Here is a 24,060-nt window from a genome sequence, read left to right as displayed (position 1 = left end):
ACCGTGGTGTCAAGAAAGTGGACCTCCCGTGTAGATTGGTCCAGGCTGAGGTTGATGGTGGGGTGGAAGCTGTTGAAATCATGGTGGAATTTTTCCAGAGTCTCCTTCCCATGGGTCCAGATGATGAAGATGTCATCTATGTAGCGTAGATAGAGATGACAATATATATCTCCATATCAGTGGCACTGCTATGGGCACCCGCATGGCCCCACAATATGCCAATATCTTCATGGCCGACCTGGAACAACGCTTCCTCAGCTCTCGTCCACTCACACCCCTTCTCTATCTACGCTACATTGATGACATCTTCATCATCTGGACCCATGAGAAGGAGACTCTGGAAAAATTCCACCATGATTTCAACAGCTTCCACCCCACCATCAACCTCAGCCTGGACCAATCTACACGGGAGGTCCACTTTCTTGACACCACGGTGCAAATAAGTGATGGTCACATTAACACCACCGTATATCGAAAACCCACCGACCGCTATGCCTACCTTCATGCCTCCAGCTTCCATCCCGGGCATATCACACGATCCATTGTCTACAGCCAAGCACTGAGGTACAACCGCATCTGCTCTGACCCCTCAGACAGAGACCAACACCTACAAAATCTCCACCAAGCATTCTCAAAACTACAATACCCGCACGAGGAAATAAGGAAACAGATCAACAGAGCCAGACGTGTACCCAGAAGCCTCCTACTGCAAGACAAACCCAAGAGAGAAACCAACAGGACTCCACTGGCCATCACATACAGCCCCCAGCTAAAACCCCTCCAACGCATCATCAAGGATCTACAACCCATCCTGGACAATGATCCCACACTTTCACAGGCCTTGGGTGGCAGGCCAATCCTTGCCCACAGACAACCTGCCAACCTGAAACATATTCTCACCAGTAACTGCACACCGCACCATAATAACTCTAGCTCAGGAACCAATCCATGCAACAAACCTCGATGCCAACTCTGCCCACATATCTACACCAGCGACACCATCACAGGACCTAACCAGATCAGCCACACCATCACTGGTTCATTCACCTGCACATCCACCAATGTAATATACGCCATCATATGCCAGCAATGCCCCTCTGCTATGTACATCGGCCAAACTGGACAGTCTCTACGGAAAAGGATAAATGGACACAAATCAGACATTAGGAATGGCAATATACAAAAACCTGTAGGAGAGCACTTCAACCTCCCTGGCCACACTATAGCAGACCTTAAGGTGGCCATCCTGCAGCAAAAAAGACTTCAGGACCAGACTTCAAAGAGAAACTGCTGAGCTTCAGTTCATCTGCAAATTTGACACCATCAGCTCAGGATTGAACAAAGACTGTGAATGGCTTGCCAATTACAGAACCAGTTTCTCCTCTCTTGGTTTTCACACCTCAACTACTAGAACAGGGCCTCATCCTCCCTGATTGAACTGACCTCGTTATCTCTAGCTTGCTTGCTAGCACACATATATATACCTGCCCCTGATATTTCCATTACATGCATCTGAGGAAGTGGGTATTCACCCACGAAAGCTCATGCTCCAAAACGTCTGTTAGTCTATAAGGTGCCACAGGATTCTTTCCTGCTTTTACAGATCCAGACTAACACGGCTACCCTCTGATACTTGAAGAAAGGAACAAAATCTAAAATCCACTTTGGAATGACTGACTTATGTAAAAACAGTGAAGTAAAAAGTTGCAGGTATGTATTGTTTAAATTGCCACAAAGGGCTTTAAAAAGCAATGTATTCAGTGGAATGAGAAACTAACTGTATCAAACTACTTTTAGTTATTGTTACAATGGTAGTAGCTCCAGAAATGTCATTATCAAGTATCATGAGAAATATAACCAAAACAAATATTTTTACCCTACATGCAGCTGAGTTGGGTGGGCGGTGCCTTGGACTTAGCAAAAAGAGCAGTTTTGTAGTAAATTGGACTCACTGCAGCAGCCCTAGATTTATATAAAATATCTGATTACTGTTATGACTAATGATTAAACTGAAAAAGAAATTGTCAGAGCAGAAAAGTGGCACCAACATGGATGGGAAAGCTGTGAACTGAATACACTGGAGGGAGAGAAGGTCTCTGACACTCAATGGATTGGAGCTATGAAAGCTAATAATGCAGTGAAGTGGTTTCTCCTTTTCCCTTTTTTTTGGAACTACCTGTGAACCAAAATATCTGTTGTTCACCCAGCTTGAATCATCATCTCACATCTTGATTACTGCAGCATCCTTCTATCTGGCTATGACAAATGCAATCCTGCTCCACTGATATCCATTCAGAATGCGCCTGCAAATGCTATTTCATTGTCCTCCTTAAAATCCCTTGTTAAAACTCTTGTTTGCCATGATGCATATAAAAAAAACATTGACAAGAGTTAGGCTGCTGGTGTGCATCTATCATGATGACCAATATTGTCTCCTTATTTCCTTTTACCACTGTCGCCCCCCTCAAGTGTCTGCATCCATCTCATCTCTTGTCTTATTCTTGAATCATAATATGTGGGGCAGGTACTGTCTTTTTGTTCTGTTTGTACAGTGCCTAGCACAGTGGAGCCCTGGTCATGACTAAGACTCCTAGGTGCTATGCTAATACAAATAATAAGAAGAATGGAGTTTAAGAAGAAATTTAATTATATTTGTAAGAAGGGTTAAACATATGTAGTACATTGAAGGTGATCTGAAAATGAAACTGAATGATGAGGAAGAGTAGAACCCAGTGAAAATATTTATGAGAAAAAGATAACTAGGATTAGACGGGAATGTGAAGTGATTTACACAGGACCCACTGTATTTGTATATTTACAGTGTAACATCTTCAGGGAGAGGAACTTCATTCTATGCTCTGGGTGGTTGTTTTGTAGTTTACCAGCTATAAAGTTTCCTGGACATCAACAATGCTATATTAGTTGATGATGAAGGTGGGACACATACATGAGAGAGAAGTGAGGCAATTCTTAATTGCCAGCCCTGACTTAGAGAAGGAAATGTTACCTGTCTGCATGCCACATGCATGAAGTCAAATACGCTATACTGGTGGAGTAGTTTTTACCTAATTCTATATTGCTGGGAAATTTTTACACTGGAATATCCTGGCTATTGCAAGACCTGTCTTTACTGATGACAAGGATTTCCACCTAAATGACTATTAATACACTTTATTATTATTATTTTATTTTATTATTTTAAACTGCTGTGGGGAGGGTAATGGTCCCTGTAAGAGAGAGTAGGTTTTTTTTTTTTGTTTGGTTTTGGTTATTCTATAAATAAATAAGCAGAAAATCTTAACCTTTTCCTATCAATTTTGCTAGAGAAAAAAGTGATATCCTAATGCAATTTGAAAAGGTTGGGGTATAAAAGGTCCTCAACATAAGCGTATATTAAAAAAGTACAATCTTTATTTTTATAAGATGCATAGAAAGATACTGAAGAGATGAACAGATTTATCCTCTAAACTAGAGTCTAAAGGAGTCTTTTCAGTCCAGAATCTTATTTTTCATCTGATGATTCAGATATTCTATTCTGTTTATACGTTTAGTATTTCACCACTGAAGTCAATGAACTGAACATCCCATATTTTTAATACATATTTCAGGGAGAAGGAAAAACACATTAGTCTCTTCTCTCCTGGACATGCACATATATCTGTTATCATTAGTGGGTATATATGAATGCTAGTCATGAATGCTAATGCTCATCTTTTAGAAGAAAAGAGTAGTGAATACAATCAGTCTCTCTTAGGTATTTATATGGCCCCATTACTATAGTATCTGAGCATATCACAATCTTTAATGTATTTATCTTCAAAACACTGCTGTTACGCTGTGAGGGAACTAAGGCCCAGGTAGACTAGGGTCTAGATCCACATCTGAGGTGGCAAACTGCTACTTCAGGCACCCAACAGGTGCACACCATTGAAATTCTCAAACACCTGCTCAGTTGCTGCCTAACCCTGAAGACACCTAAATGTCCTAGTCATCTAAGTTTCTGCTTGTAAAGTCGTCTAAGCACCTAAGTTTCCAGATATGGGCATGTGTAAAACCACCAAAGTCCAGTCACCGCTGAGTTGCTTGGTGTCCTAGCTTGCACATAAGCCCCAGGGAGATTCTCAAACTAGGTATTCCACACCCACACCTACGTTGCCGGGGAGGGGGGCAATCCAGTGTAGGTGTTCTCAGAGCATGCCTATTGGATCAGCCTTTCACAAAGGCAGCCAGGAGCAACCAGAATGGGAATTTTTAGAGTTGAGTGGGGTGGGCAGGCATGTGTCTCTTGGAATACCCAATAGCCCAGTGGTTAGGGCACTCACCCAGAATATTGGAGAGCCAAGTTCAAATCCCTGCTCCAAATCAAACAGAGCAGGGATTTAAACCAGGGGCTTCCACATCCCACTTGAGTGTCCTAACAACTGAGATGTTGGCTATATGGGATTGGAGAGTCTCTCTCTTTCTCACTCCCCGCCATGCCTGATCTGGCTTAGGCACCTAACTCCAGGAGTGAGTTCATGGCTGTGAATCCCAAGCAGAGATAGGCCTTTTGCTCTGACTGGGAGTTACATGCCTAGCAACCTTTGAGAAGCAAAGTCTATGTCACATGCCTCTCCTTGGCATTTCCTACTGGCTAGCTTAGAGAGCTCCACAGGAAGACTGTGACAGTGAAGGGAACTGAACCCAGATCTCTTGAGTGCCAGACAAATACCCTAACCACTGCACCTCTTCCTTAACATTCTTGTGAAAAATGCCACATTGCTATCTCTAGGTGATAAAGTCCTCCTGTGTTTACTAACAGGTACATGGCAGCAGTGAAAGCTTCTTCCCAGTCCACATTCACATTCATCCTGACCAAAGGGGCACTTTTAGCAATGAAAGGGCAATTTAGTGTCTGTCTAATCTTAGGGTGGCTTCAATTTTCAGTCTGTAGATTTGAACCACCAGCTTAGAGTTGAATGGTTTAATACTTTATGGTGGATCCTCTCACCTACACTGTCCCCAAGTTATATAATTTAAATGGAAGGGATTGCTTTAACACAAACAATATAACATTGCTGAAGGTCTGACTATCTTTGAAATGTTGGATTTGGGGGTGTCTGTAGAACCTTGCACTATAATTTTACAATGAGGATTTCAGTGCCTGTCTTCTTGGGTGGGCACCAAACATGCCTTTAAAACAGGTTGAGGTTGTTTACACTCCTCAGAGTTGAACAGCCATTAATTTATTTTGCATCTACAAATAGAAATTGCCTACTGTGATCTAGACCTGTGCTTACATTCCCAGATAAAAGGCATCTTTGAAATACTATAGATTTTTTTTAAAAAAAATCTCTGTGCATGCTTCAATTTCATTAAAACCTTAACTAATACGAAAGTGCAGAACTTGCTAGGACAAGCCACTTCTGTTTTCTTGGAAATGCCATCCATGACAATACATTTTACAGTGAATTCTAATAAGGTGAGCTATTTTATTGGCTATTTGAGAAAAACTCTGGAGGCAGTTCAGCCGCAAGTACTGTATCAGATCCATCTCTGTCCCATTTCAAAGTCTATAAGCACTGCATTTGAAGCTCAGCTGGCAGACTTTTGTGCAACTAGCTCCTGGGACTCAGAAAGAAAAGCATTTAGAAGTATGTCCGAATGAACTGTTAAATTTTAAATTTCAACCTGTAGAATGGACTCCCAAGTTCCAGAGGGCTTTGACAGATTTAAAGTTGGCTCTTTCTGAATGCTTGTGGTTCTCGCTTACTCAGATTTTAGGCAGCTTTTCATCTCCTCTGCTGATGCCTCAGTGGATGGCCTCAGGGGGTGACACAGTCAGTCAGCAGGAAGGAGGAATGAATTCAACCAATATTTTGTGGAAAATCTCTCAGTAAGTTCTCCTTGCACTAGCTGGGGCATTATTTGCCAGTTTGGGACTCTTAAATAAACTATGACAAAGTTAATCACTGGTACATTTATTTTGGTAACTAATTAAGAGGGCACTTTCATTTAATCTGAATTTCCTTCATGAGTGTATTGAAACTGCTTGGACTACCAAGAGCTGGATAATTTTATTAACATTAACAATATTTTGTAGCTGTACTTGCTAAGATATCAGGAAGAGTAATCACACCTCATGCTTCAGATCTAAGGAATTTAAAATAAATTCTGCCAGGCATAAAATGTGTGTTTCATTGTGGGCAGGTTTCACTGCAGGAGTCAGAACACTATACAACGTGGTCCAATCTAATGTGACAAATAGTTTGTTTTGAAGGTCTTTATTTGGTCTGAATATCCATCATGTGTGAAATTAGGGTTCCTACTTGAACTTACAGTATTCAAGCATAATTCCATACACAAAGTTAAGATGTTTTCTTCTTGGAGTGTAAATACAGCGTGTAAAATGACTTTGGAAAGGCCATCATGGAACTCTATTATTTTTTTCTTTTGGGAACTTCCAGGTCAAATTGATATTCAGTTTATAAGTTTTAAAGAGGATTTTCCTAATGGCCAGTTGTGCCAATTTTTTCTGTGATCTAAATATTGAGCTATATTCTTTCTGCTTCACGTTTGTATCACTCTTCCCAGTGATAAAGATTCTATTGTCAGAACGTAGCTGATCATTTTGGGAAGGCACATGTGGCAGAATGTGTAGTGTAATCTGCAGACCCTTTCAGCACTGCTTGATTCAAGCCATCATTTAGGGAGACCCTATGTGGTGCCAGTAGGCAGCACAGGCTATGCACAGTTAATTTAGAGGGAACACCAGTATCTGTCTCTGTCCAGCAGCCTTAAGTAAGAATCCTTTTTGTATTTATTACCGCTGAGTACTGGTTCTTTTTTTACGTGAGACCACTATAGAATAGAATCCCTCTCACTCTCCCATAGCTGTATTGGTTCTGCAAGATTTACAGGAGTTAATGAGGTATTGTCCATAAAATAATCCTGATTTAAAAATACCAAGGGAACAGATATATACAGTAAATGCTGATTCTAACAGTCACTTTTATGTTCAGAGCCATACTATAATATGTGTCATTTACCTTTGGAAAAAATACAATCCATAATGTTATTTCTCTGCTATTTCTGCATCCTAAGACACTTTTGCATTGTTATGATTAAGAGAATGTTCCTAAAGATCCCTGCAAACACAAGAACTGTATGCTGGTAACTTCTATACGCTTTATTTACAGGAAACAAGGAGAAATGGGAAACCCAAATGCATCTTTTTTCTACTGAAAAAAATGTCACTCTAGACAATGAGCAGCCAGAATCTAGAGCAGACAGACAACCAGTTAGAGGAGGATCCTATCCAATGGCTGAAGTCATTGGGCTTGATTTATTACCATGGATGTCCAATTTGTACTCTCAGTACCCATGTAGGCAGTGGCAGCCCTGGAGGAATTCACTGACCTCCCATAATGTTTCTGCCATAGCTACCTTTTTAAAACATTGATGGGGCCAAGGTTGCATGGGAGATGCACCAAATCAGCATATCTGCTAAATGCCCTGGCCCTGCCTCTGCCCCTTTCCAGCTGTCCCCACCCATTTTCTGGATGGTGAAAGCAGCTGATTTATGCCAATGGAAAAGAATCAGACCCATTGGATCAGATTCATTGTGGTTGTGGCTCCACTGAAGTTAAAACAAGGATGAATTGGTCCATTATGTACCAGAATTACAATGGTGAATTGAAGGGATTTCAGAAAGGAGCTACAAAAGTGGCTGTGGGGCCAAAGGGACTGATTTATGAAGAAAGATAAAAAGAGTTAAATGTTCATAGCATGACTAAGTAGTGGGCTATAAGGATGTGATAACACTCTACAAAAATCTGAAGGCTATAAACTCGAAAAAGTCAGAGGAATTTTTGTATTAATATAAAGAAGAACAAATAGGAAAAATAAGATGAAATTAAGACAGGGAAATTTCAGTTGACAGTAAGATCTATTAGTGTAATCTCTTAAGAGAAGTGGTAAATGTACCATTGTTTGGTACATTTATAGCTAGACTGGACAAAATGCTAATAGATGTACAATGGGGACACTCTTCTATTGGCAAGGAAATAGATCACATAACCTAGTATACCCTTTCTATTTCTAGATTCTGTGATTCTATTTTCACTTGAATACACTGGTTTGGGCAGACTCTGATTATTTCTGTATTTGTTCATCCATTTTTAAACTCTACCATCTATGAGTAGTATTAGTGGAAGCTGCACTGACAAAGAATTTCTCTCTTGTTGAGTAATATTTTTAGATCTTGAATGATCAAATGGAGAGTGAGCTTTTCCAAAGCTTCTCCAAATAGCAGCTGGGCCAGTTTCAGTGCTGCCTTCCAAAGTGGTCATTGTAGCTAAAACACAAAGGAAGCCATTAGTGTGAGCATTAACTATGCAATGTACTATCTGGATTGCTGGGGCTCTCATTCATGGCTAGTTAGATGCATAACTACCCCATGATTTCTCCTCAGTAATTGCCTCTCTGCTAACATTCAGAAATCAAGGCACATTTAAAGTATATTTCCTCAGCAAATATATTATGGATTGGAAGACCATAATATGTCCAGACACAAGGGCCGGCTCCAGGCCCCAGCGCGCCAAGCGCGTGCTTGGGGCGGCATGCCACGGGGGGCGCTCTGCCAGTTGCCGGGAGGGCGGCAGATGGCTCCAGTAGACCTCTCGCAGGCTTGCCTGCGGAGGGTCCGCTGGTCCCGCGGCTCCGGTGGAGCATCTGCAGGCACACCTGCGGGAGGTCCAGCAGAGTCACGGGACCAGCGGACCCTCCGCAGGCATGCCTGCGGGAGGTCCACCGGAGCTGCGGGATCGGCAAGCAGCAGAGCGCCCCCTGCGGCGTGCCGCCATGCTTGGGGCGGCGAAATGGCTAGAGCCGGCCCTGCCAGACACACATTTTTTTTACATAAGTGTTGATGATTCGAAGGTGGTACTCTGTTACTACTGTCCTAACATGTGCTGTTAGAGGGTTTGTTCTTTGAGAACCCACTTAGTTTAATGCCCTCCTGTGTTCATGTAACTTTGTGTGAACAAACATTTGCATACACATTCTGGAGCCCTGTTATTTGCATGCAGAGATGATAGAATTTGCCTATTAAAAATGTCTTTGAATAAATGAGCATTGTATTTGTAAATTTGATTGCCTTTTCACATTAGCAGAAGCCTAAGTAGGAAAACTTGGCCCTAAAGATACCATGGTACTTTTTACAAAGTATAGAGATTTTAATCTGAATTTCCTTACTACATTCCAATATGAAGATTTGGTACTATCTACATAAAATTTCCTTTGCATCCTCGGTTGCATACAGTATTCTTCACCTTAACCTGATATGTGGCACATCTGTGCATTGTTAAAACAGTTGCTACATGCCACCTCAAAGGTGACGCTATTTCACTACTAGGTTAAGTGTTTCTTTTTTATTTATAAAGTCACATCCTTTCAGGTGCTGAGCTCCTGCGAGCCACCTGAAATTCCTTCTGAAATCAATGGGAATTGCAAAATGTTCATCATTCTCTCAGCCTTCTGACCCATTTCATATGACGTCAGTCACTAAGCAGTCAGCAGATTCATTTGAACATTGACCTAGAGCCATTCAATCTCTTGTCTTACTTTAATTTTTAAACACTCTGCCAGTTTTTCTTCACTGTATAGCAGCAGAGGGAAGAAACTGGCTAGATCCCCATCTGCTAACTGCAGAGTTTGACCTCCTGACTTTCCCGCCCTCATTCTTTCTTTCTCAGTTGCTGCAATATTCAGCCACCTTTTATACAATAGCCAGCTGGGAGCTGCATAACCACAGAAAACCCTTGCAGACCATGGCCGCTACTGAATAAATGACATGTATTTTCAAAATGAGAATTATACACCAAGATACATGTTTAACACCTCCTGGTGAATCAGTATGGGCTTGCTGTTTAATAATACACAGACCTGTGTCTGGCTGTCTTTAGCAAAACCATGTAGTAGCAAAGATGTACATATGGAGCATGCTCCAAGAAGAGCGCTTATAGCTCTAAACCACTGGGATACATAAGACATAGAGGCAGCTCAGTAGCCATTTAAGTCCATCCGCACTTCAGGATGACACTAAAGCGCCTGCTTAACTTAGAAACCAATAGAACTTAAACACATGCTGAAAACTAAGCATATGCTTAGGTGCCATCTTGAACAAAGATGGACTTAAGTATGAATCTAAGTGCTTTCCTGAATCAGAGCCAGCACAAATCAAGGCAAAGCAGAGAGAATCCTTAAATAATCTATCCCAGGTTATGTGTGAGACCTTGAAAATTAGATGTAGACTTTGAAGAGTTTTCTGAGTTTTTATATAGCTAGCCACTCAGAGAGAGTGTGTTGAAGAAAGCTCATAGCTTCTTTAATTAACACTGAGTTCTAGTATATTCATTCTTAGTTACACAAAACACAATGGAGTCACCACCAATCTCCAATAAATAATGAAATAAATAAATGGAATAAAATACACCAAGTGTTTGGCACATACATACAGTATAAAGCTGGGAATTTCTGACTTGTTGCTGCAGTCTCCCATTCATTGTCATCACTTTGCCTGACTTTGTTGGCTTAGATTTCTCTGTAGTTTCAAATAACAATTTATTGGCTTTTGTCAATATCTCTAACAAACTGAGCATTATTTGTATGCAAGATTTTTCCTATTTGTTTTTAGTGGCAATAAATGTTGAGCATATGTGATGTGTTTGATTAAATCTGGATGAGATTTCAGCTGTTGCATAATCAAGTTCTTTAGGCATATAATAATGCTCTTATAAATACAATAATAAAATAATTCCTTTGGCCCATTTACTCTCCAGTACTTCTGTAGCATCTCAACATTCACCAGTGCTTAACTGAAAGAGAAGCCACTATCTTCTAAAGCAAATTACAATTTCTAAGCACTGCATATGCTACTTCTCTCTTTGCTCTACCTGAAATAGGGCATTGTGTACCATACCATGGTAACTCTTTCCCTACTACGCTCTTGTTGATTTTCCCAGAGGTGGAAAGATGTATTTTAGGCTAAGAAATTTTCATTTACAAGAAAACCTAAAACTCATTGAAATGGAGAGGGAGGGATGAGGTCCAAAAAGAGAATTTCCTTTGCCTGTTCTAAGTACTTGTTTGGAAGCTTACAAGAGGTTTTTTTGTTTGTTTGTTTTGTTTTGTTTTTAATGTTATGCTATTTATTGAAAAACTAAAAATTGAAAACTACTGAAATCTTAAAATAACCACAGCTTTTTAAAGCCATTTTTTCTGTTTGTTTTTGAAAGCTGAAAAGATTTTGGCTATCAGGTTATGGTTTTTCATTGAAAGACAGGAAGTGTTCCATAGAGGAAAAACAATGAAAATGTGATGTTTTCTTTAAGAAAAAATAAATCATGGAAAATATTCAACATTTTCCAGTCAGCTTGAGGTATGTTTAGCTATCTCCCAGGGGCACAGCAAGATTTAGTTAATGTTTCTATGTAAAACTGTTTGTAAGCTTTGGATGAAAGGGAATATATAAGTGAAATATATTTATTATTATTACTAATAACAATGACTTCTTCAATTGATTTAAAGAGAGACACTTGACATGTCCCCAAGGCAGTTTTGCCCAGTCCTGGCTCTAGATAGCTTTTTTTCAACCATCAATTATAGGTAAGGAAATGGGCTATTATTGCACAAAAGAAGTATCTCTATGAGGCTTTCCAGAATGTTGTAAATCAGTGCACTAACAAACAGACCCCTTTACTCTAAGGCCTGGTCTACACTATGAGTTTATTTCGAATTTAGCAGCGTTAAACCGAATAAACGCTGCACCCGTCCACACAACGAAGACCTTTATTTCTATATAAAGGGCTCTTAATATCGATATCTGTACTCCTCCCCAATGAAGTGAGTTGTGCTGAAATTGGTATTGACATTTTGGATTAGGGTTAGTATGACCGCAATTCGACAGTATTGGCCTCCGGGAGCTATCCCACAGTGCACCATTGTGACTGCTCTGGACAGCAATCTAAACTCGGATGCACTGGCCAGGTAGACAGGAAAAGTCCCATGAACTTTTGAATTTCATCTCCTGTTTGCCCAGCATGGAGCACACAGGTGACCATGCAGTCCCAGAATCAAAAAAGAGCTCCAGCATGGACAGTACGGGAGATACTGAATCTGATCTCTGTATGGGGAGATGAATCTGTTCTATCAGAACTCCTTTCCAATAGATAAAATGCCAAAACATTTTTAAAAAATCTCCAAGGCTATGATGGACAGAGGCCACAACAGGGACTCAATACAGTGCTGCATGAAACTTAAGGAGCTGAGACAAGCGTACCAGAAAGCCAAAGAATGAAATAGACGCTCATGGAGGGAGGGGCGACTGATGACTGTAGCTATTCCACAGTTCCTGCACACTCTGAAAACAATTTGAATTCTTGGCTGAGCTCCCAAAGTCTGAAGAGTCAAAAACATTGTTGCGGGTGGTTCAGGGTATATGTCGTCAGCCCACCCCCACCCCTTCTATGAAAGCAAAGGGAAAAAAACGTTTCTCACCTTTTTTCAATGTCACCGTATGTCTACTGGATGCTGCTGGCAGACGCGGTGCTGCAGCGCTACACAGCAGCATCCCCTTCCCTTCCCTTGCCTTGCGGACGGCAGACAGTACAATAGGACTGATAGCCGTCATCGTCATCCCGTGAGTGCTCCTGGCTGGCCTCGGTGAGGTCGGCCGGGGGCGCCTGGGCAAAAATGGGAATGACTCCCAGTCATTCTCTTCTTTAAGCTTTGTCTCCTGGAGATTCACTCCTGCCTGGAATATCATAGCAGCTGGAGGCTGACCTCCCCTCCCCCATTTGATCTCTGCTTGCAGAGGCAATAAAGTCAGTGTTGTTTCTTATTCTTGCATTCTTTATTACTTCATCACACAAATGGGGGGGATAACTGCCATGGTAGCCTGGGAGGGGTGGGGGAGGAGGGAAGCAACGGGTGGCATTGTTGCAGGGGCACCCCCTAGAATGGCATGCAGCTCATCATTTCTGCAGGATCTCTGGGGCTCTGACCTGGAGCGGCCGTTTGCCTCTCTGGTTCTTTAGTAGGCTTGCCTGATATTCTAGGCAGGACTGACTCTCCCTTTAGACAAAACTTAAAGAAGAGAATGACCTGAGGAGTCATTCCCATTTTTGTCCATGTGCCCCTGGCCGAGCTCACCGAGGCCAGCCAGGAGCACCCATGACAGCAGCAGACAGTACAGTATGACTGATAACTGTCATTGTCAACTTGCAAAGCAGCAGACAGTACAGTAGAGCTGGTAACCGTCTTTGCTAACTTGCAAAAGACAAGGGGATGCTGCTGTGTAGCTCTGCAGTACCAGTAGACATCCAGTAAACATGCAGTGACAGTGAAAAAAGGCTGAACGGGCTCCATGGTTGCCATGCTATGGCGTCTGCCTGGGCAATCCAGGGAAAAGAGTGAGAAATGATTATCTGCCATTGCTTTCACAGAGGGAGGATTGACTGACGACATTTACCCAGAATCACCCGTGACACTGTTTTTGCCCCATCATGCATTGGTATCTCAACCCAGAATTCCAATGGGTGGGGGAGACTGCTGGAACTATCGAATAGCTATGGGATAGCTACCCACAGTGCAACGCTCCGGAAATCAACACTAGCCTCGGTACATGGACGCACACCACTGAATTAATGTGCTTAGTGTGGCCACGTGTACTCGACTTTATGCAATCTGTTTCCAAAAATCGATTTCTGTAAAATCGGAATAATCCTGTAGGTGTGGACATACCCTAAAATCTGCCCCTTGATTTCGTGCAGTGAGTCACATTGGAAAAAATGTTTCCCTCCTAATCCCAATTCCTGATTTTCTGGTAGTTCCAACAAATACACACTCCCTACCTTGAGTCATCTGTGGGTTAAACTTTAAGTGGTTAGAAAAGAAGAGAGTAAAAAAAAAAAAGGACCAACATATTACTGACTTCAGTGAGGCTTTCTCTGCTTAAGTCTGCAGCTTAAATTTGACTCTCCTGCTTGGCTGCATCATAGGGGATGAAGAAATAGAATAGCATTCATAAGATAATAGCTCCCAAGGTTACTGATGTGGGGGAATAGACAGGCTTTTAAGATGCCTTCTATAGTTCATACTTGATGCGCAAAGTAAAGGTATTTGGCAGCTGGAAAAATCTAAGTGATATCTGCACAACCTATTTAAATTAGATTATCAGTTGGGTTTGCTTGTATGGGAAAAAGTCATTAATATTATCTTTGCAGAAATATCTCTCTAATGTTTTCACTGTTCTTGCATTTGGAGGCAGAAAAATATAATATATGTGTACAAACGAAGGAAATTTCTCTCTTACTTTACTAAAATCTGGCAGAACCAGTGATAAGAGAACCACTGTAGCCAAAATAAAAATGGACCTAACCTGTCAATCAAATCAAGAACCAAATTCAAAGCTAACTTTAAGGTGTTTGAATAACTTGCTGCCCCACAACATCTTTCATTTTGGTGTCTCTACACACTTCCTGCTTCTGCCTGGAAGCTGATGTACCAAAATAACACAAGAAAAGGGATTAACATGGTATGTCTAAACTGACAAGAAGCTAGAAATAACTAAAGTCCCATGAAAAAACCCTGAAGCTGTGTTTTACAAGCTGAAGATTAGAGTTAGGCCAAATTCGCATGTTGGATAAGATGTTTTTTGCTAGTTACTCTTTGACTCTATAATCAGTGCAGCGCAGCATAATACCTCCCCAGAGCAGTGGAGGGTGGCTGGAAGGGAAGATGTGACTCCAGAAGTCACAGTCCTCTTGAACTATTCCAGGGGTTGCTTGGATTGTGGGTGCCCTAAAGTGAACATTTTCTCATAATTGAACAAAGAATTGGGAGACAGAGAATCTGGAATTCCATTCCCATCACTATCACTGAGTACCTTATCACTTAATTTAATTAAGTGTATCTATATACAACTATAGGAATATTCCAAGTTAATTTCCAAATAACTTGCCCACAGGAGAAGTTTCTTCCTAATACCCCCAGGTAGAGGTTGTCTTATACCCTGAACCATGAAGGATTATATCACTGCCATTTTTAAAGTAATTTAAAGTGATATTCTAATTTAAAGTGATATTCTTGTTATGCAATCTAAATATTCAGTTTTTGTATGAATCCTGCTGAGATCTTCACTGTAATTATATTTTGTTTCAAGGAGTTCCACAGGTTACTTGAATATTGTGTAAAATAGTATTTCCTTGTCAGCCATTTTAAATTATCTTCCTTTCAGTTTTTCTGAATGTATCCTTGTTCATGTGTTATGATCATTAAAATTTCCTGATTTACTTCCTGTATCTCAATCTGTATTTTGTATGTGTTTATCTTTTCGCCTCATACTTCTTTCATAACATTATTTAGAAGTGCCTCATATGAGACAGGTAAATAAAGTTATCCTCATTTTACAGTTAAGAAAATTGAGACAGAGAGGTTAATGCCACCATTTTCAGTGTTGGTCCCAATCCTGCTAACATACACATGTGCAACTTCACACACATGAACACACCATTGAAGTCAATGAGGCTAATCATACAGGTAAAGTTGCACACATGCATGTGTGATTGCTAGAGAACCATATCCTACTTATATGGGGATAAAACTCATTCGCTCCCTTTCCTTTTGACAACACATCAAGAAGATATATGTTAAAATCTAGCTGCGAGTCACTCTCCTTCATAGGCTTGTCACTAGCTCAGGCCTAATTATGGCATCAGTTGCAAACAGCACGGCAGCATAGGGCTTCAGTTGTTATTGTGGCAAGCTGGACTCAGTGATCAACTCTGCCCTTCGTATCATCACTCATGTAACCCAGACCACTCTGGTCTCTGGCCTTCCTGTTCTGGCTGGCATTGCTCCCCTGACAATGACATGTGAGAAGAGGTCCCTGGCCAAATTACTGTGCACAACCAACTCTTAAGACAGTTTACTTCACAATTTCATCTCAAACCCACATCAGAAATGCCAGTTTAAGTCAAGATGCCACTTTTCTGAAATAGTTGAGCCTCTCACATGGCACATCAGATGTGACCTTTCTACGGTGCTGGGTGACTATATTTTGATTAATAGTATATTTATTAACAAGCAGTCCAGATCTGCATTTCCCAGGCTCTCCAGATCAGCTGTCACATGTCCCTCAGAAGAACCATATGAACCATTAAACAGGATACGTTGTGATCATGGGTGGTTTAACTCACACCTTTTCCTTTAGAGTTTATTAAGCTCCCATTTTCCCTGTGGAGCTCAAGAACAAACAGCATGCCATCTGGTTATGGACTGCCCTCTTTATCTTCTTGATGGTGGATGGGTGCACTTTGTATCTTTGGATGATGATGCATTGATAGAATGGCTACATCTAATTCATTGTTTGTGCCATCAGAAGCCATGCGCTGGAAGAAGAAAAGTGTTTACAATATTGGAGTCTAAATTAGTCATCTAGATCCATATTTAAGAACCTAAATGGGGTTTATTTTCACAAGCATTGAACACCTGCACTAACTTCACTCAGATAGGGGGATGCTCAGCATCTCTGAAAATTAGACTTCAGTTATTTCCATCTGAGTGCGCAGTTTCCAGTATCCATGTTTGAAAATGTTGGCCAAAGTGACTTTTCCAGTGAAGTTTCCTCTGTGACCCTGGATAATAAGCTAGACTTCCTGACTCTCAGTGCTGTGTCTCAGAGAATGTCTGTTCTTTGAGCTGGGGTGTAATTCCCAACTTGAGGAGACTAGCTCTAATTGAGCAAGTGTGCTAAAAATGAAGTGTAACTGTTGCAGCACAAGCAGCAGGATTGGGTACCTGCCCTGTGTACACACTCATCTAAGACTATAGGCAAATAATCCGGGGACCTTCTTGCCTCTTGCACCACCATGACTACTATTTTTTAGCATGGTAACTCAGTAAGACCTATCGTGGGTATGACTCCTCAAGCTTGGAATCACAATCCCAGCCCAAAGCACAGACATACCCTCCACCACTATTCTTCTGGCCCTTTGGGAAACTGAAGGAGTTAAATGAGCCTCATGCTTCATAAATATAAAGTCATCTCTTGTCTGTTTCTTTGGGATTCCCAATTTATGCTGCAAAATGCAGCTTTTGCATAAATTAGACAGGTTTGTAATTCATCATGCCCCCGTTATTTCCATCTCCACACATATTAATCTTTCATGTTTATGCTATTGAGCCATACATATATACATAAAAGCTTGAATAAGTTGTAAAGGTAGAATCTGTCAATCTCAGCAGTAAGAAATCTGTTATTTTAATAGCTGAATTCTCTACTTACTACATACTGTTGAGCTGTCATATATCAGCCCTTGTATTAGGCATTTATGCTTGTATTTTGTGTTCTATCTTTCATCAGCACTTAGGAGTTGTGGACTGACAGGTTAGCCCTATTTGGAAGTTTTTAACCAGGTATATTAGAATTAAGTTATTAATTTTGTGTGTGTTTACAACAGATCAGAAATGTTCCAATATAACAGTTTTCTATTGGAAATACCAATTCAATGAAACTGAAATGTTTCATGGGAACATATCAGTTTTGTCAAAATTTTAAATAGGAAATTATTGAAATATTTGTTTTTTTGATTACATTGACATGTTTTATTTCAACTTTATCTTTTTTACTATGATATAGTGTAGTATATACAATAAAAGTCAAAATAATAGAGTAGAAATAAAATATTTCAGAATATTTAGTTTTGTGAAAAATTCTGAGATTACAACATTTGTCCTGAATCAGGATGAAACCAGCTTTCTAAATCTTGGCAATTCCCAATGGAGAGAGATTTCATTTTTTTCCAACCAGGTCTGTGTGTGTATGTGGGTACATGGCTTTAGGGATTTCTATTCCTATATAATTAGATGGGCCAGGGGGCACTGTTTGCCCCATTGTAGATATCAGAGAACAATCCTGCACTCCTTTCTTAGGGCTAGATTCAGCCCTTTTATCACTCCATTGGATAAAATATAATGAAGTCTGTAGAGGTACACCAAGGATAAATTTGGTCCATAAGCTTTGTAACTGTTCCTCTAGAATGAAGTCTCTGGGTACTTTAAGTCTCCAGAGTCTGAACAGAGTCCAATAACTGCTTGGGCTCTCTAGGCACACATAATCCTTGCTCTAGCACCCCGATAGGAGAGTTGCCTACCCCTGGGATGAGTGCTGAACCCCACACTCCCTAACAGCTTATGCATACCCCTACCCAGAACTCCATCTCAGTAGGTGCTCTGTAGCACATAACATGGAGACAGACTTTGCACAGAATTCTAAAGCACTCTTTACTTAGTAGCACAAGACATACACAGATCTATACAAAAATAATAAACCCTGCACAAATTTCCATGCCTCTATTTCCTCACAACTCCGCAGCATTCTTTAGGCTCAGATCAGAGTCCTCTGGAGGCATCCAGGCTCCTTCTCCTGCAGTATATGGCTTGTCTTCTCAACCATGGAGCTTCTTTCTCTCTCCAGGTCAGCCTGCTTTGACTTTGGTTAACCCCCAAGCTATGAAAGCATGTTTGTCTGTTCCTCTCCCCTGTCCAAAGCTTCCTGTGTGGGTGTGAAAATCTTCCCCTACAAGTCCTTTTTAACCTTCTGCTTTGTCACTCTGTCTCTTTGTCCTGGTTGAGAATTTTCCACTCTCTCCCCTTCGCAAGCCCTCTCCAGAGATATATATTGAAACTAGTTTGCCTAGGCCTGAGCTAATCCATTGTCCCAAAGTGCTTCCACCAGAATAGGCAGTCATTGAGTTCTAACAATCCACCATTGTACCTGATCTGGGAAGGATGTGGCACAGCCTTTATCAGCAAAGGTGGAATGTACCTACACATGGAGGTATTCAAAAATACAACAGTTTCACAAGAACAACTCTATACCATCAGCCAGAATTCTTAAATTGCACAGATTCCATAAATCATCACACACCCAAACCTCTGTGTGTGTGTGAAATCTCCACAAAGTAAACAGTAATAGGTTTCTACAGACTTCACTCTATTTCATTGAGAAGATCCTTCCATATTACAATAGAAAACTCTCTTATAGTGAGTGTACAAAGCCTACTTATATTACAGTAGACATATTCTGTTATACTGATGTATATTCCATTACTTTAGAGTGTCAGAAAAAAGGAATGAGAATCAGATCTTACATTGTGATGCAAAGCAGAACGTTTGTCTTACACTGACAGCAGGCATCTTTAAGATTTATATTACATGGGAAATATGAAGATCTTGATATCAATCATCCTGATGAGTTTGCCCCATATCATTTCATACTATAGCAATCATTACTTCATCTAAATTACTTCCGATAAAACTGAAATAGATAATCCATACAACCCATATCTACACACACATACACACACACACACATCTGGGATTGCTGGACAAGTTCTTCTAATTGGCCATCAGTAACCAACATAGTTTCTCAGATATAAATACCCATATATGGAGTCTTTCTACTATGTCAAAAAAAAGGTTCTAGTGTAAAATTATTATGCTAGCAACTGGTGATGGATGAACCTTTAAAGGATCAGTTTGGATAGAATAATCATGTACAATTTTGTTCTTGCTTATCTCAACTTCTTTCTTCTGAAAATCAAGCTGAGAGAACAGACTTCTTTTAGATCTTCCCAGTATCTCGTTTTGGTAGGGTCAGAAACACAGCAGCCCTAAGGATATTTGATGTTTCTACATTTTTGTTAGTTAACACCAAGAAATGAAGAAACATGTTGAAAAAGAAGGGGGAAATCCTAGCCCTATTGAAATCTATGGTAAAATTGACTTCAGTGGAGCCAGGATTCCACCTGAAATATCTAACTTTCAAATCGCAAAGTAGTTCCATGATTGGTACAAGTTTTGGGTGAAGATTTGCATAGCAATTATTTAATCATAACTCATTTGCCAATGTTAAGGAATTATTGTCTACTTGCCAACATTAGATGTTACTTAACCCACTAATATGAAATCTCATCTTCAACTGACAATTTGTCTGGCCCTTCGTAGAATAGAGCAGTGATTTTCAATCTGTGATCAGTGGACCTCTGAGGGTCTGCAGACTATGTCTAAGATTTCCAAAGGGATCCACACCTCCATTTGAATTTTTTTAGACATCCACAAATGAAAAAAAGATTGAAAACGACTAGAATAGAGTATAGATCCATATTGTGTCATTGTGCCACATACAAACCCATTGATATTAGAGTTAGGCCCAAATCAAAATCCCAGATCTAAACTCCCTGAACTTTGGGGAAATTAAGATATTAATCCAAACTTTGCAGCTGAGACGTTTCACATGTCTACTGGGAATAATGCAAGTGAATTGGGAGTTCCACAGAGAGGTAATACAGAGATGAAACTCAGTGGTTCCACTTCAGAGGGGTTTGTGCAAAACATTCTTAGTTGTACTCTGTCTAAGTTCATCTGTCCTAATTTTTTTCTTCAGTTCTTATTGATTGGGAGTTATTTCTATCTCCTATAGAGAGAGCTAGCCTCAGAATTCAGATATATGGTGCTCTCTACTTTTTCAGTGCATAAACCCATAAATTCCATCTGTGAGATTGTGTCATCATTTCGTTTTATTTTATAGAAAACTAAAATGACTACATCATTATCTCTGGGATAAGTAACAGTTTACTCAGTTCACCTTGTTTTTAAATAAAACTTAATATAGCACTGTGTAATCAGATCATGTCATTCTAGGTGGTTTTCCCCATTGTTAGGGGTTTATTTCATGATATTTTGCATTAAAAAAGAAAACTGATGGTTTGGATTATAGCCCTCAGATTAATTTCCTATTGTTGCAGTCTTAGTGTAATTAGAGTCAATTCTTATTGTTTCAGAATAATCTCTTCTCTTTTTGATTTAGGTCTATTACTAGGTTTATCCTCAGAATGATAACTTTAGTTCATGCGCTTTAAGTTCAGTTACATCCGTGCAGGATCGATTAAAACCATTGTAGATGCATCTCCCCGTGTTATTGGTTCATTACACATTTCACTCCACATCCATCCTCATGAGCTCAGTGCACATCATCTTTAATTCACTTCTGACATTGCAGCATTGTTTTATATTGTCTTTGACTCCAGTTCAATCACTGGGTTCATTTTCCATCATCTCTAAATCTATTCATATAATTTGATACTACACCCATATCTGTATAATCAGCCATCATCATTTTAGTTTATTTCCTTTTATCTTGGATTCAGTTATCAACACTGTTTTTGTTCTCTTCATTTTCCACACATCTATCTTGTTTTTGAGTCAATTTCCATGGGTCTGGATCAAACTGATATTGTTTCAGAATGTAGATTTAGCGCCTCTCTTCTTACACTCAATTTTCATACTTATCCACTGACTGCATATTATTCAGTGTTCACATTTTCCTGTCTTAGTGCAAATACCTACCAGATTGTGTTGTTTTATTTGGCATTCAACTTGCCACCATTTAAGTTTAGCCTACATCACTGTGGGTAAATCTCCTTGTTTTATAGAATTATTTTGTAGTAGTCACAATTTAATTCTCCTTCTTATAGGCTCAGCTCTCATCACTTTAAATTTAATTACCACCATTATAAATCAGCTTAAATGCATTTAGCTTCAGTTATATCTTTAAGGTTAATTTTACATTGTTCCATACTCATTTTCTGTCCTAGTACATTTACTTAAATTTCACATCAGTTAATCTTCAGTTATTTTTATTCTAGTTTCAATCTTGCTGTCCTATTGTATCATTTCATATGGTTTAAGGTGTGATTAGTTATGATTGTAGAATCAATTTACATCTTTTCCATTACAGAGATGTAAGATGAGTAACTGTCCAACTTTTCAGTTTACACTCTCTAGCTGCAGCTTTAGCTCACATCAATTAGATTTATAGTTCCACAAATATTTTCAGCATCTTTTCTTCTGGGTAACTTTGGAGAGAAAAAATGGTGAATTTAATTCTGCTAAATTTTCACTGTGAAATTGACATTTATGTTCCAAACTGTGAAATTTTCCTTCCTCTTTTCATGTGGCCAGTTTCATTCCTGGTATAATTCCATTCACATCAGTGGATTTACACTAGGGATGGATATGGCCCACAATATATTTTTTACAGGATAGGTATGGGTTTTTTTTCCAAAGTGCAAAATCTGTTATATATACTGTAAAATCTCCAGGGCAGAGATTTACTATGTTCTGCCTCAGTGCAGGGGCCTGGACTTCATGGTCTCTTGAGGTCCCCTCCAGCCCTACTTTTCTATGATTGGCTAGAATCTCGTGCGATGGAGTACTGATTGTGATTGGAATTTTTGGACACTGATGAAAGACTGTAACTAATGACAATAAGTTAAATCTACTATTTTAGCTTCAAATCCTTTAATTTAATGGCTCAGTTAAATGCAATATTAGGTTCAATGTCTAGTTTCAGTTGTGGTTAATATAGCCTCACTTCTTAAAGTAATGATGATGACTCTGACTAGAGGAGTATGAAATATTTGTAATGCAAAGTGAAACAACTCAAAAACTGAATTTCTCACAATTTGTTACAAATTAAAAATGTACCAATTATGTTTGAAACTTTGTCACTTTTTAGTTTTTGTTGCATCTGAAAGAATATCAGTCAACCCTATGCTGAAAGGTGACTTTAAAATTCAAAGTTTGAAATGCAAATTTTGAATTTTCATAGGTTTATGCTATCCCACAAAGAAAATCTAGTTCATTGACTTTTGCAATAAAGTAATATTATGAATATGTTCATGTTAAATTTTTCAGAAAATCTTCACCACAGATGAGCCCTTAGGTATTTAATACCAAGAGGCTTTATGCATCTGTTTTATGTTTAGGTCACTTTGGCAAGTTCTATTAGACACATGTAAGTGGATATATACAAGTAAAAGAGATAAAGATGTGAATGGATTGTAGGGCACATAGAGTCATAGGATATGTATACACTGCAGTTAAACACCCGTGGCAGGCTGGTGTCAGTTGACTCAGGCTTGCGGGGCTTGGGGGGCTACAGGCCTGTTTAACTGAGGTGTAAATGTTCAGGCGTGAGTTGGAGCCCAGACTCTGAGGGCCCTAATAAATAAAGTTTAGACCACATATAATGTGTTTTTAAAATGCAGAATGAAAATAATCACATCAAGTATTTTAAAAATCTAGAAAGAAACTTGAGACGAAAAACAGTTATGTTTTGTGTATGTGTGGGGTTTTTGTTGTTGTCTGACTGGCTTTTGGGAGTTTTGTTTGTTTGTTTGTTTGTTTTACTTTTCTAAGCCAGCTTTATAAGCAGGAACTTAGAAGGAAATAATTTCATTATCAATGATGCTTGAGCTTATCCTTTATAAAATTTTCTCTGCTACCTGTCTTTGATATTTATGAGATACCAAATCCAGTTAGGAAAGTAATTTGAAGTAGTGCTTCGGTCTTAATGCAAGGAAGTAGTAAAACCTGTAATGGCATCTTCGGTAGTAGATCAACATGACCTTCCATAATAAAAGCTAAAAAGATGTGAGGCATTTGTGCACTGCTAAAGTTAAATTATTTTATATATTACAATATTTTATATTTAGATATTTTATGTAGTGATATATCTGGAGCAGATATTATACTTTCCTCTCTTCATTCAGCTAACTCAGGTCCTTTTTTAAAGACCACATTACAGAGTACAGTGAAGTGTGAATGACAGGGTGGGAAGTGGTATTAAGGAGAGGAACTGCCAGTCCAGTTGCATGTAGAAGCACTTCAAGCTGCATTAGAATAGCTGGAGATCACTGGGATATAGAAAAGTCTCAGCTGAGCTAGTGGGAGACAGCAGTGTAAAAGCTTCCCCAGTTATTGTCCATGGAATCAGTGTATCTCTTACTGATGAAGAACATCTGAGGGCCAAACAGAGCCAAAGCCAATGAGAAGGCTCCTTAGAGCCAGAGGATTGACCAGTGACACAGCCTGACACAAAGCCACACCATGATTGGTGTGGAGAAGAATCCTTGGTATCCTTTGAGGGAAACTCCCAGCAAACCCAGCCCAGCC

This window comes from Gopherus flavomarginatus, chromosome 5, assembly GCF_025201925.1.
Source record: "Gopherus flavomarginatus isolate rGopFla2 chromosome 5, rGopFla2.mat.asm, whole genome shotgun sequence".
Classification (NCBI taxonomy): domain Eukaryota; kingdom Metazoa; phylum Chordata; order Testudines; family Testudinidae; genus Gopherus; species Gopherus flavomarginatus.
The sequence above is the reverse complement of the archived record's forward strand: the minus strand, read 5'-3'. Positions refer to the sequence as shown.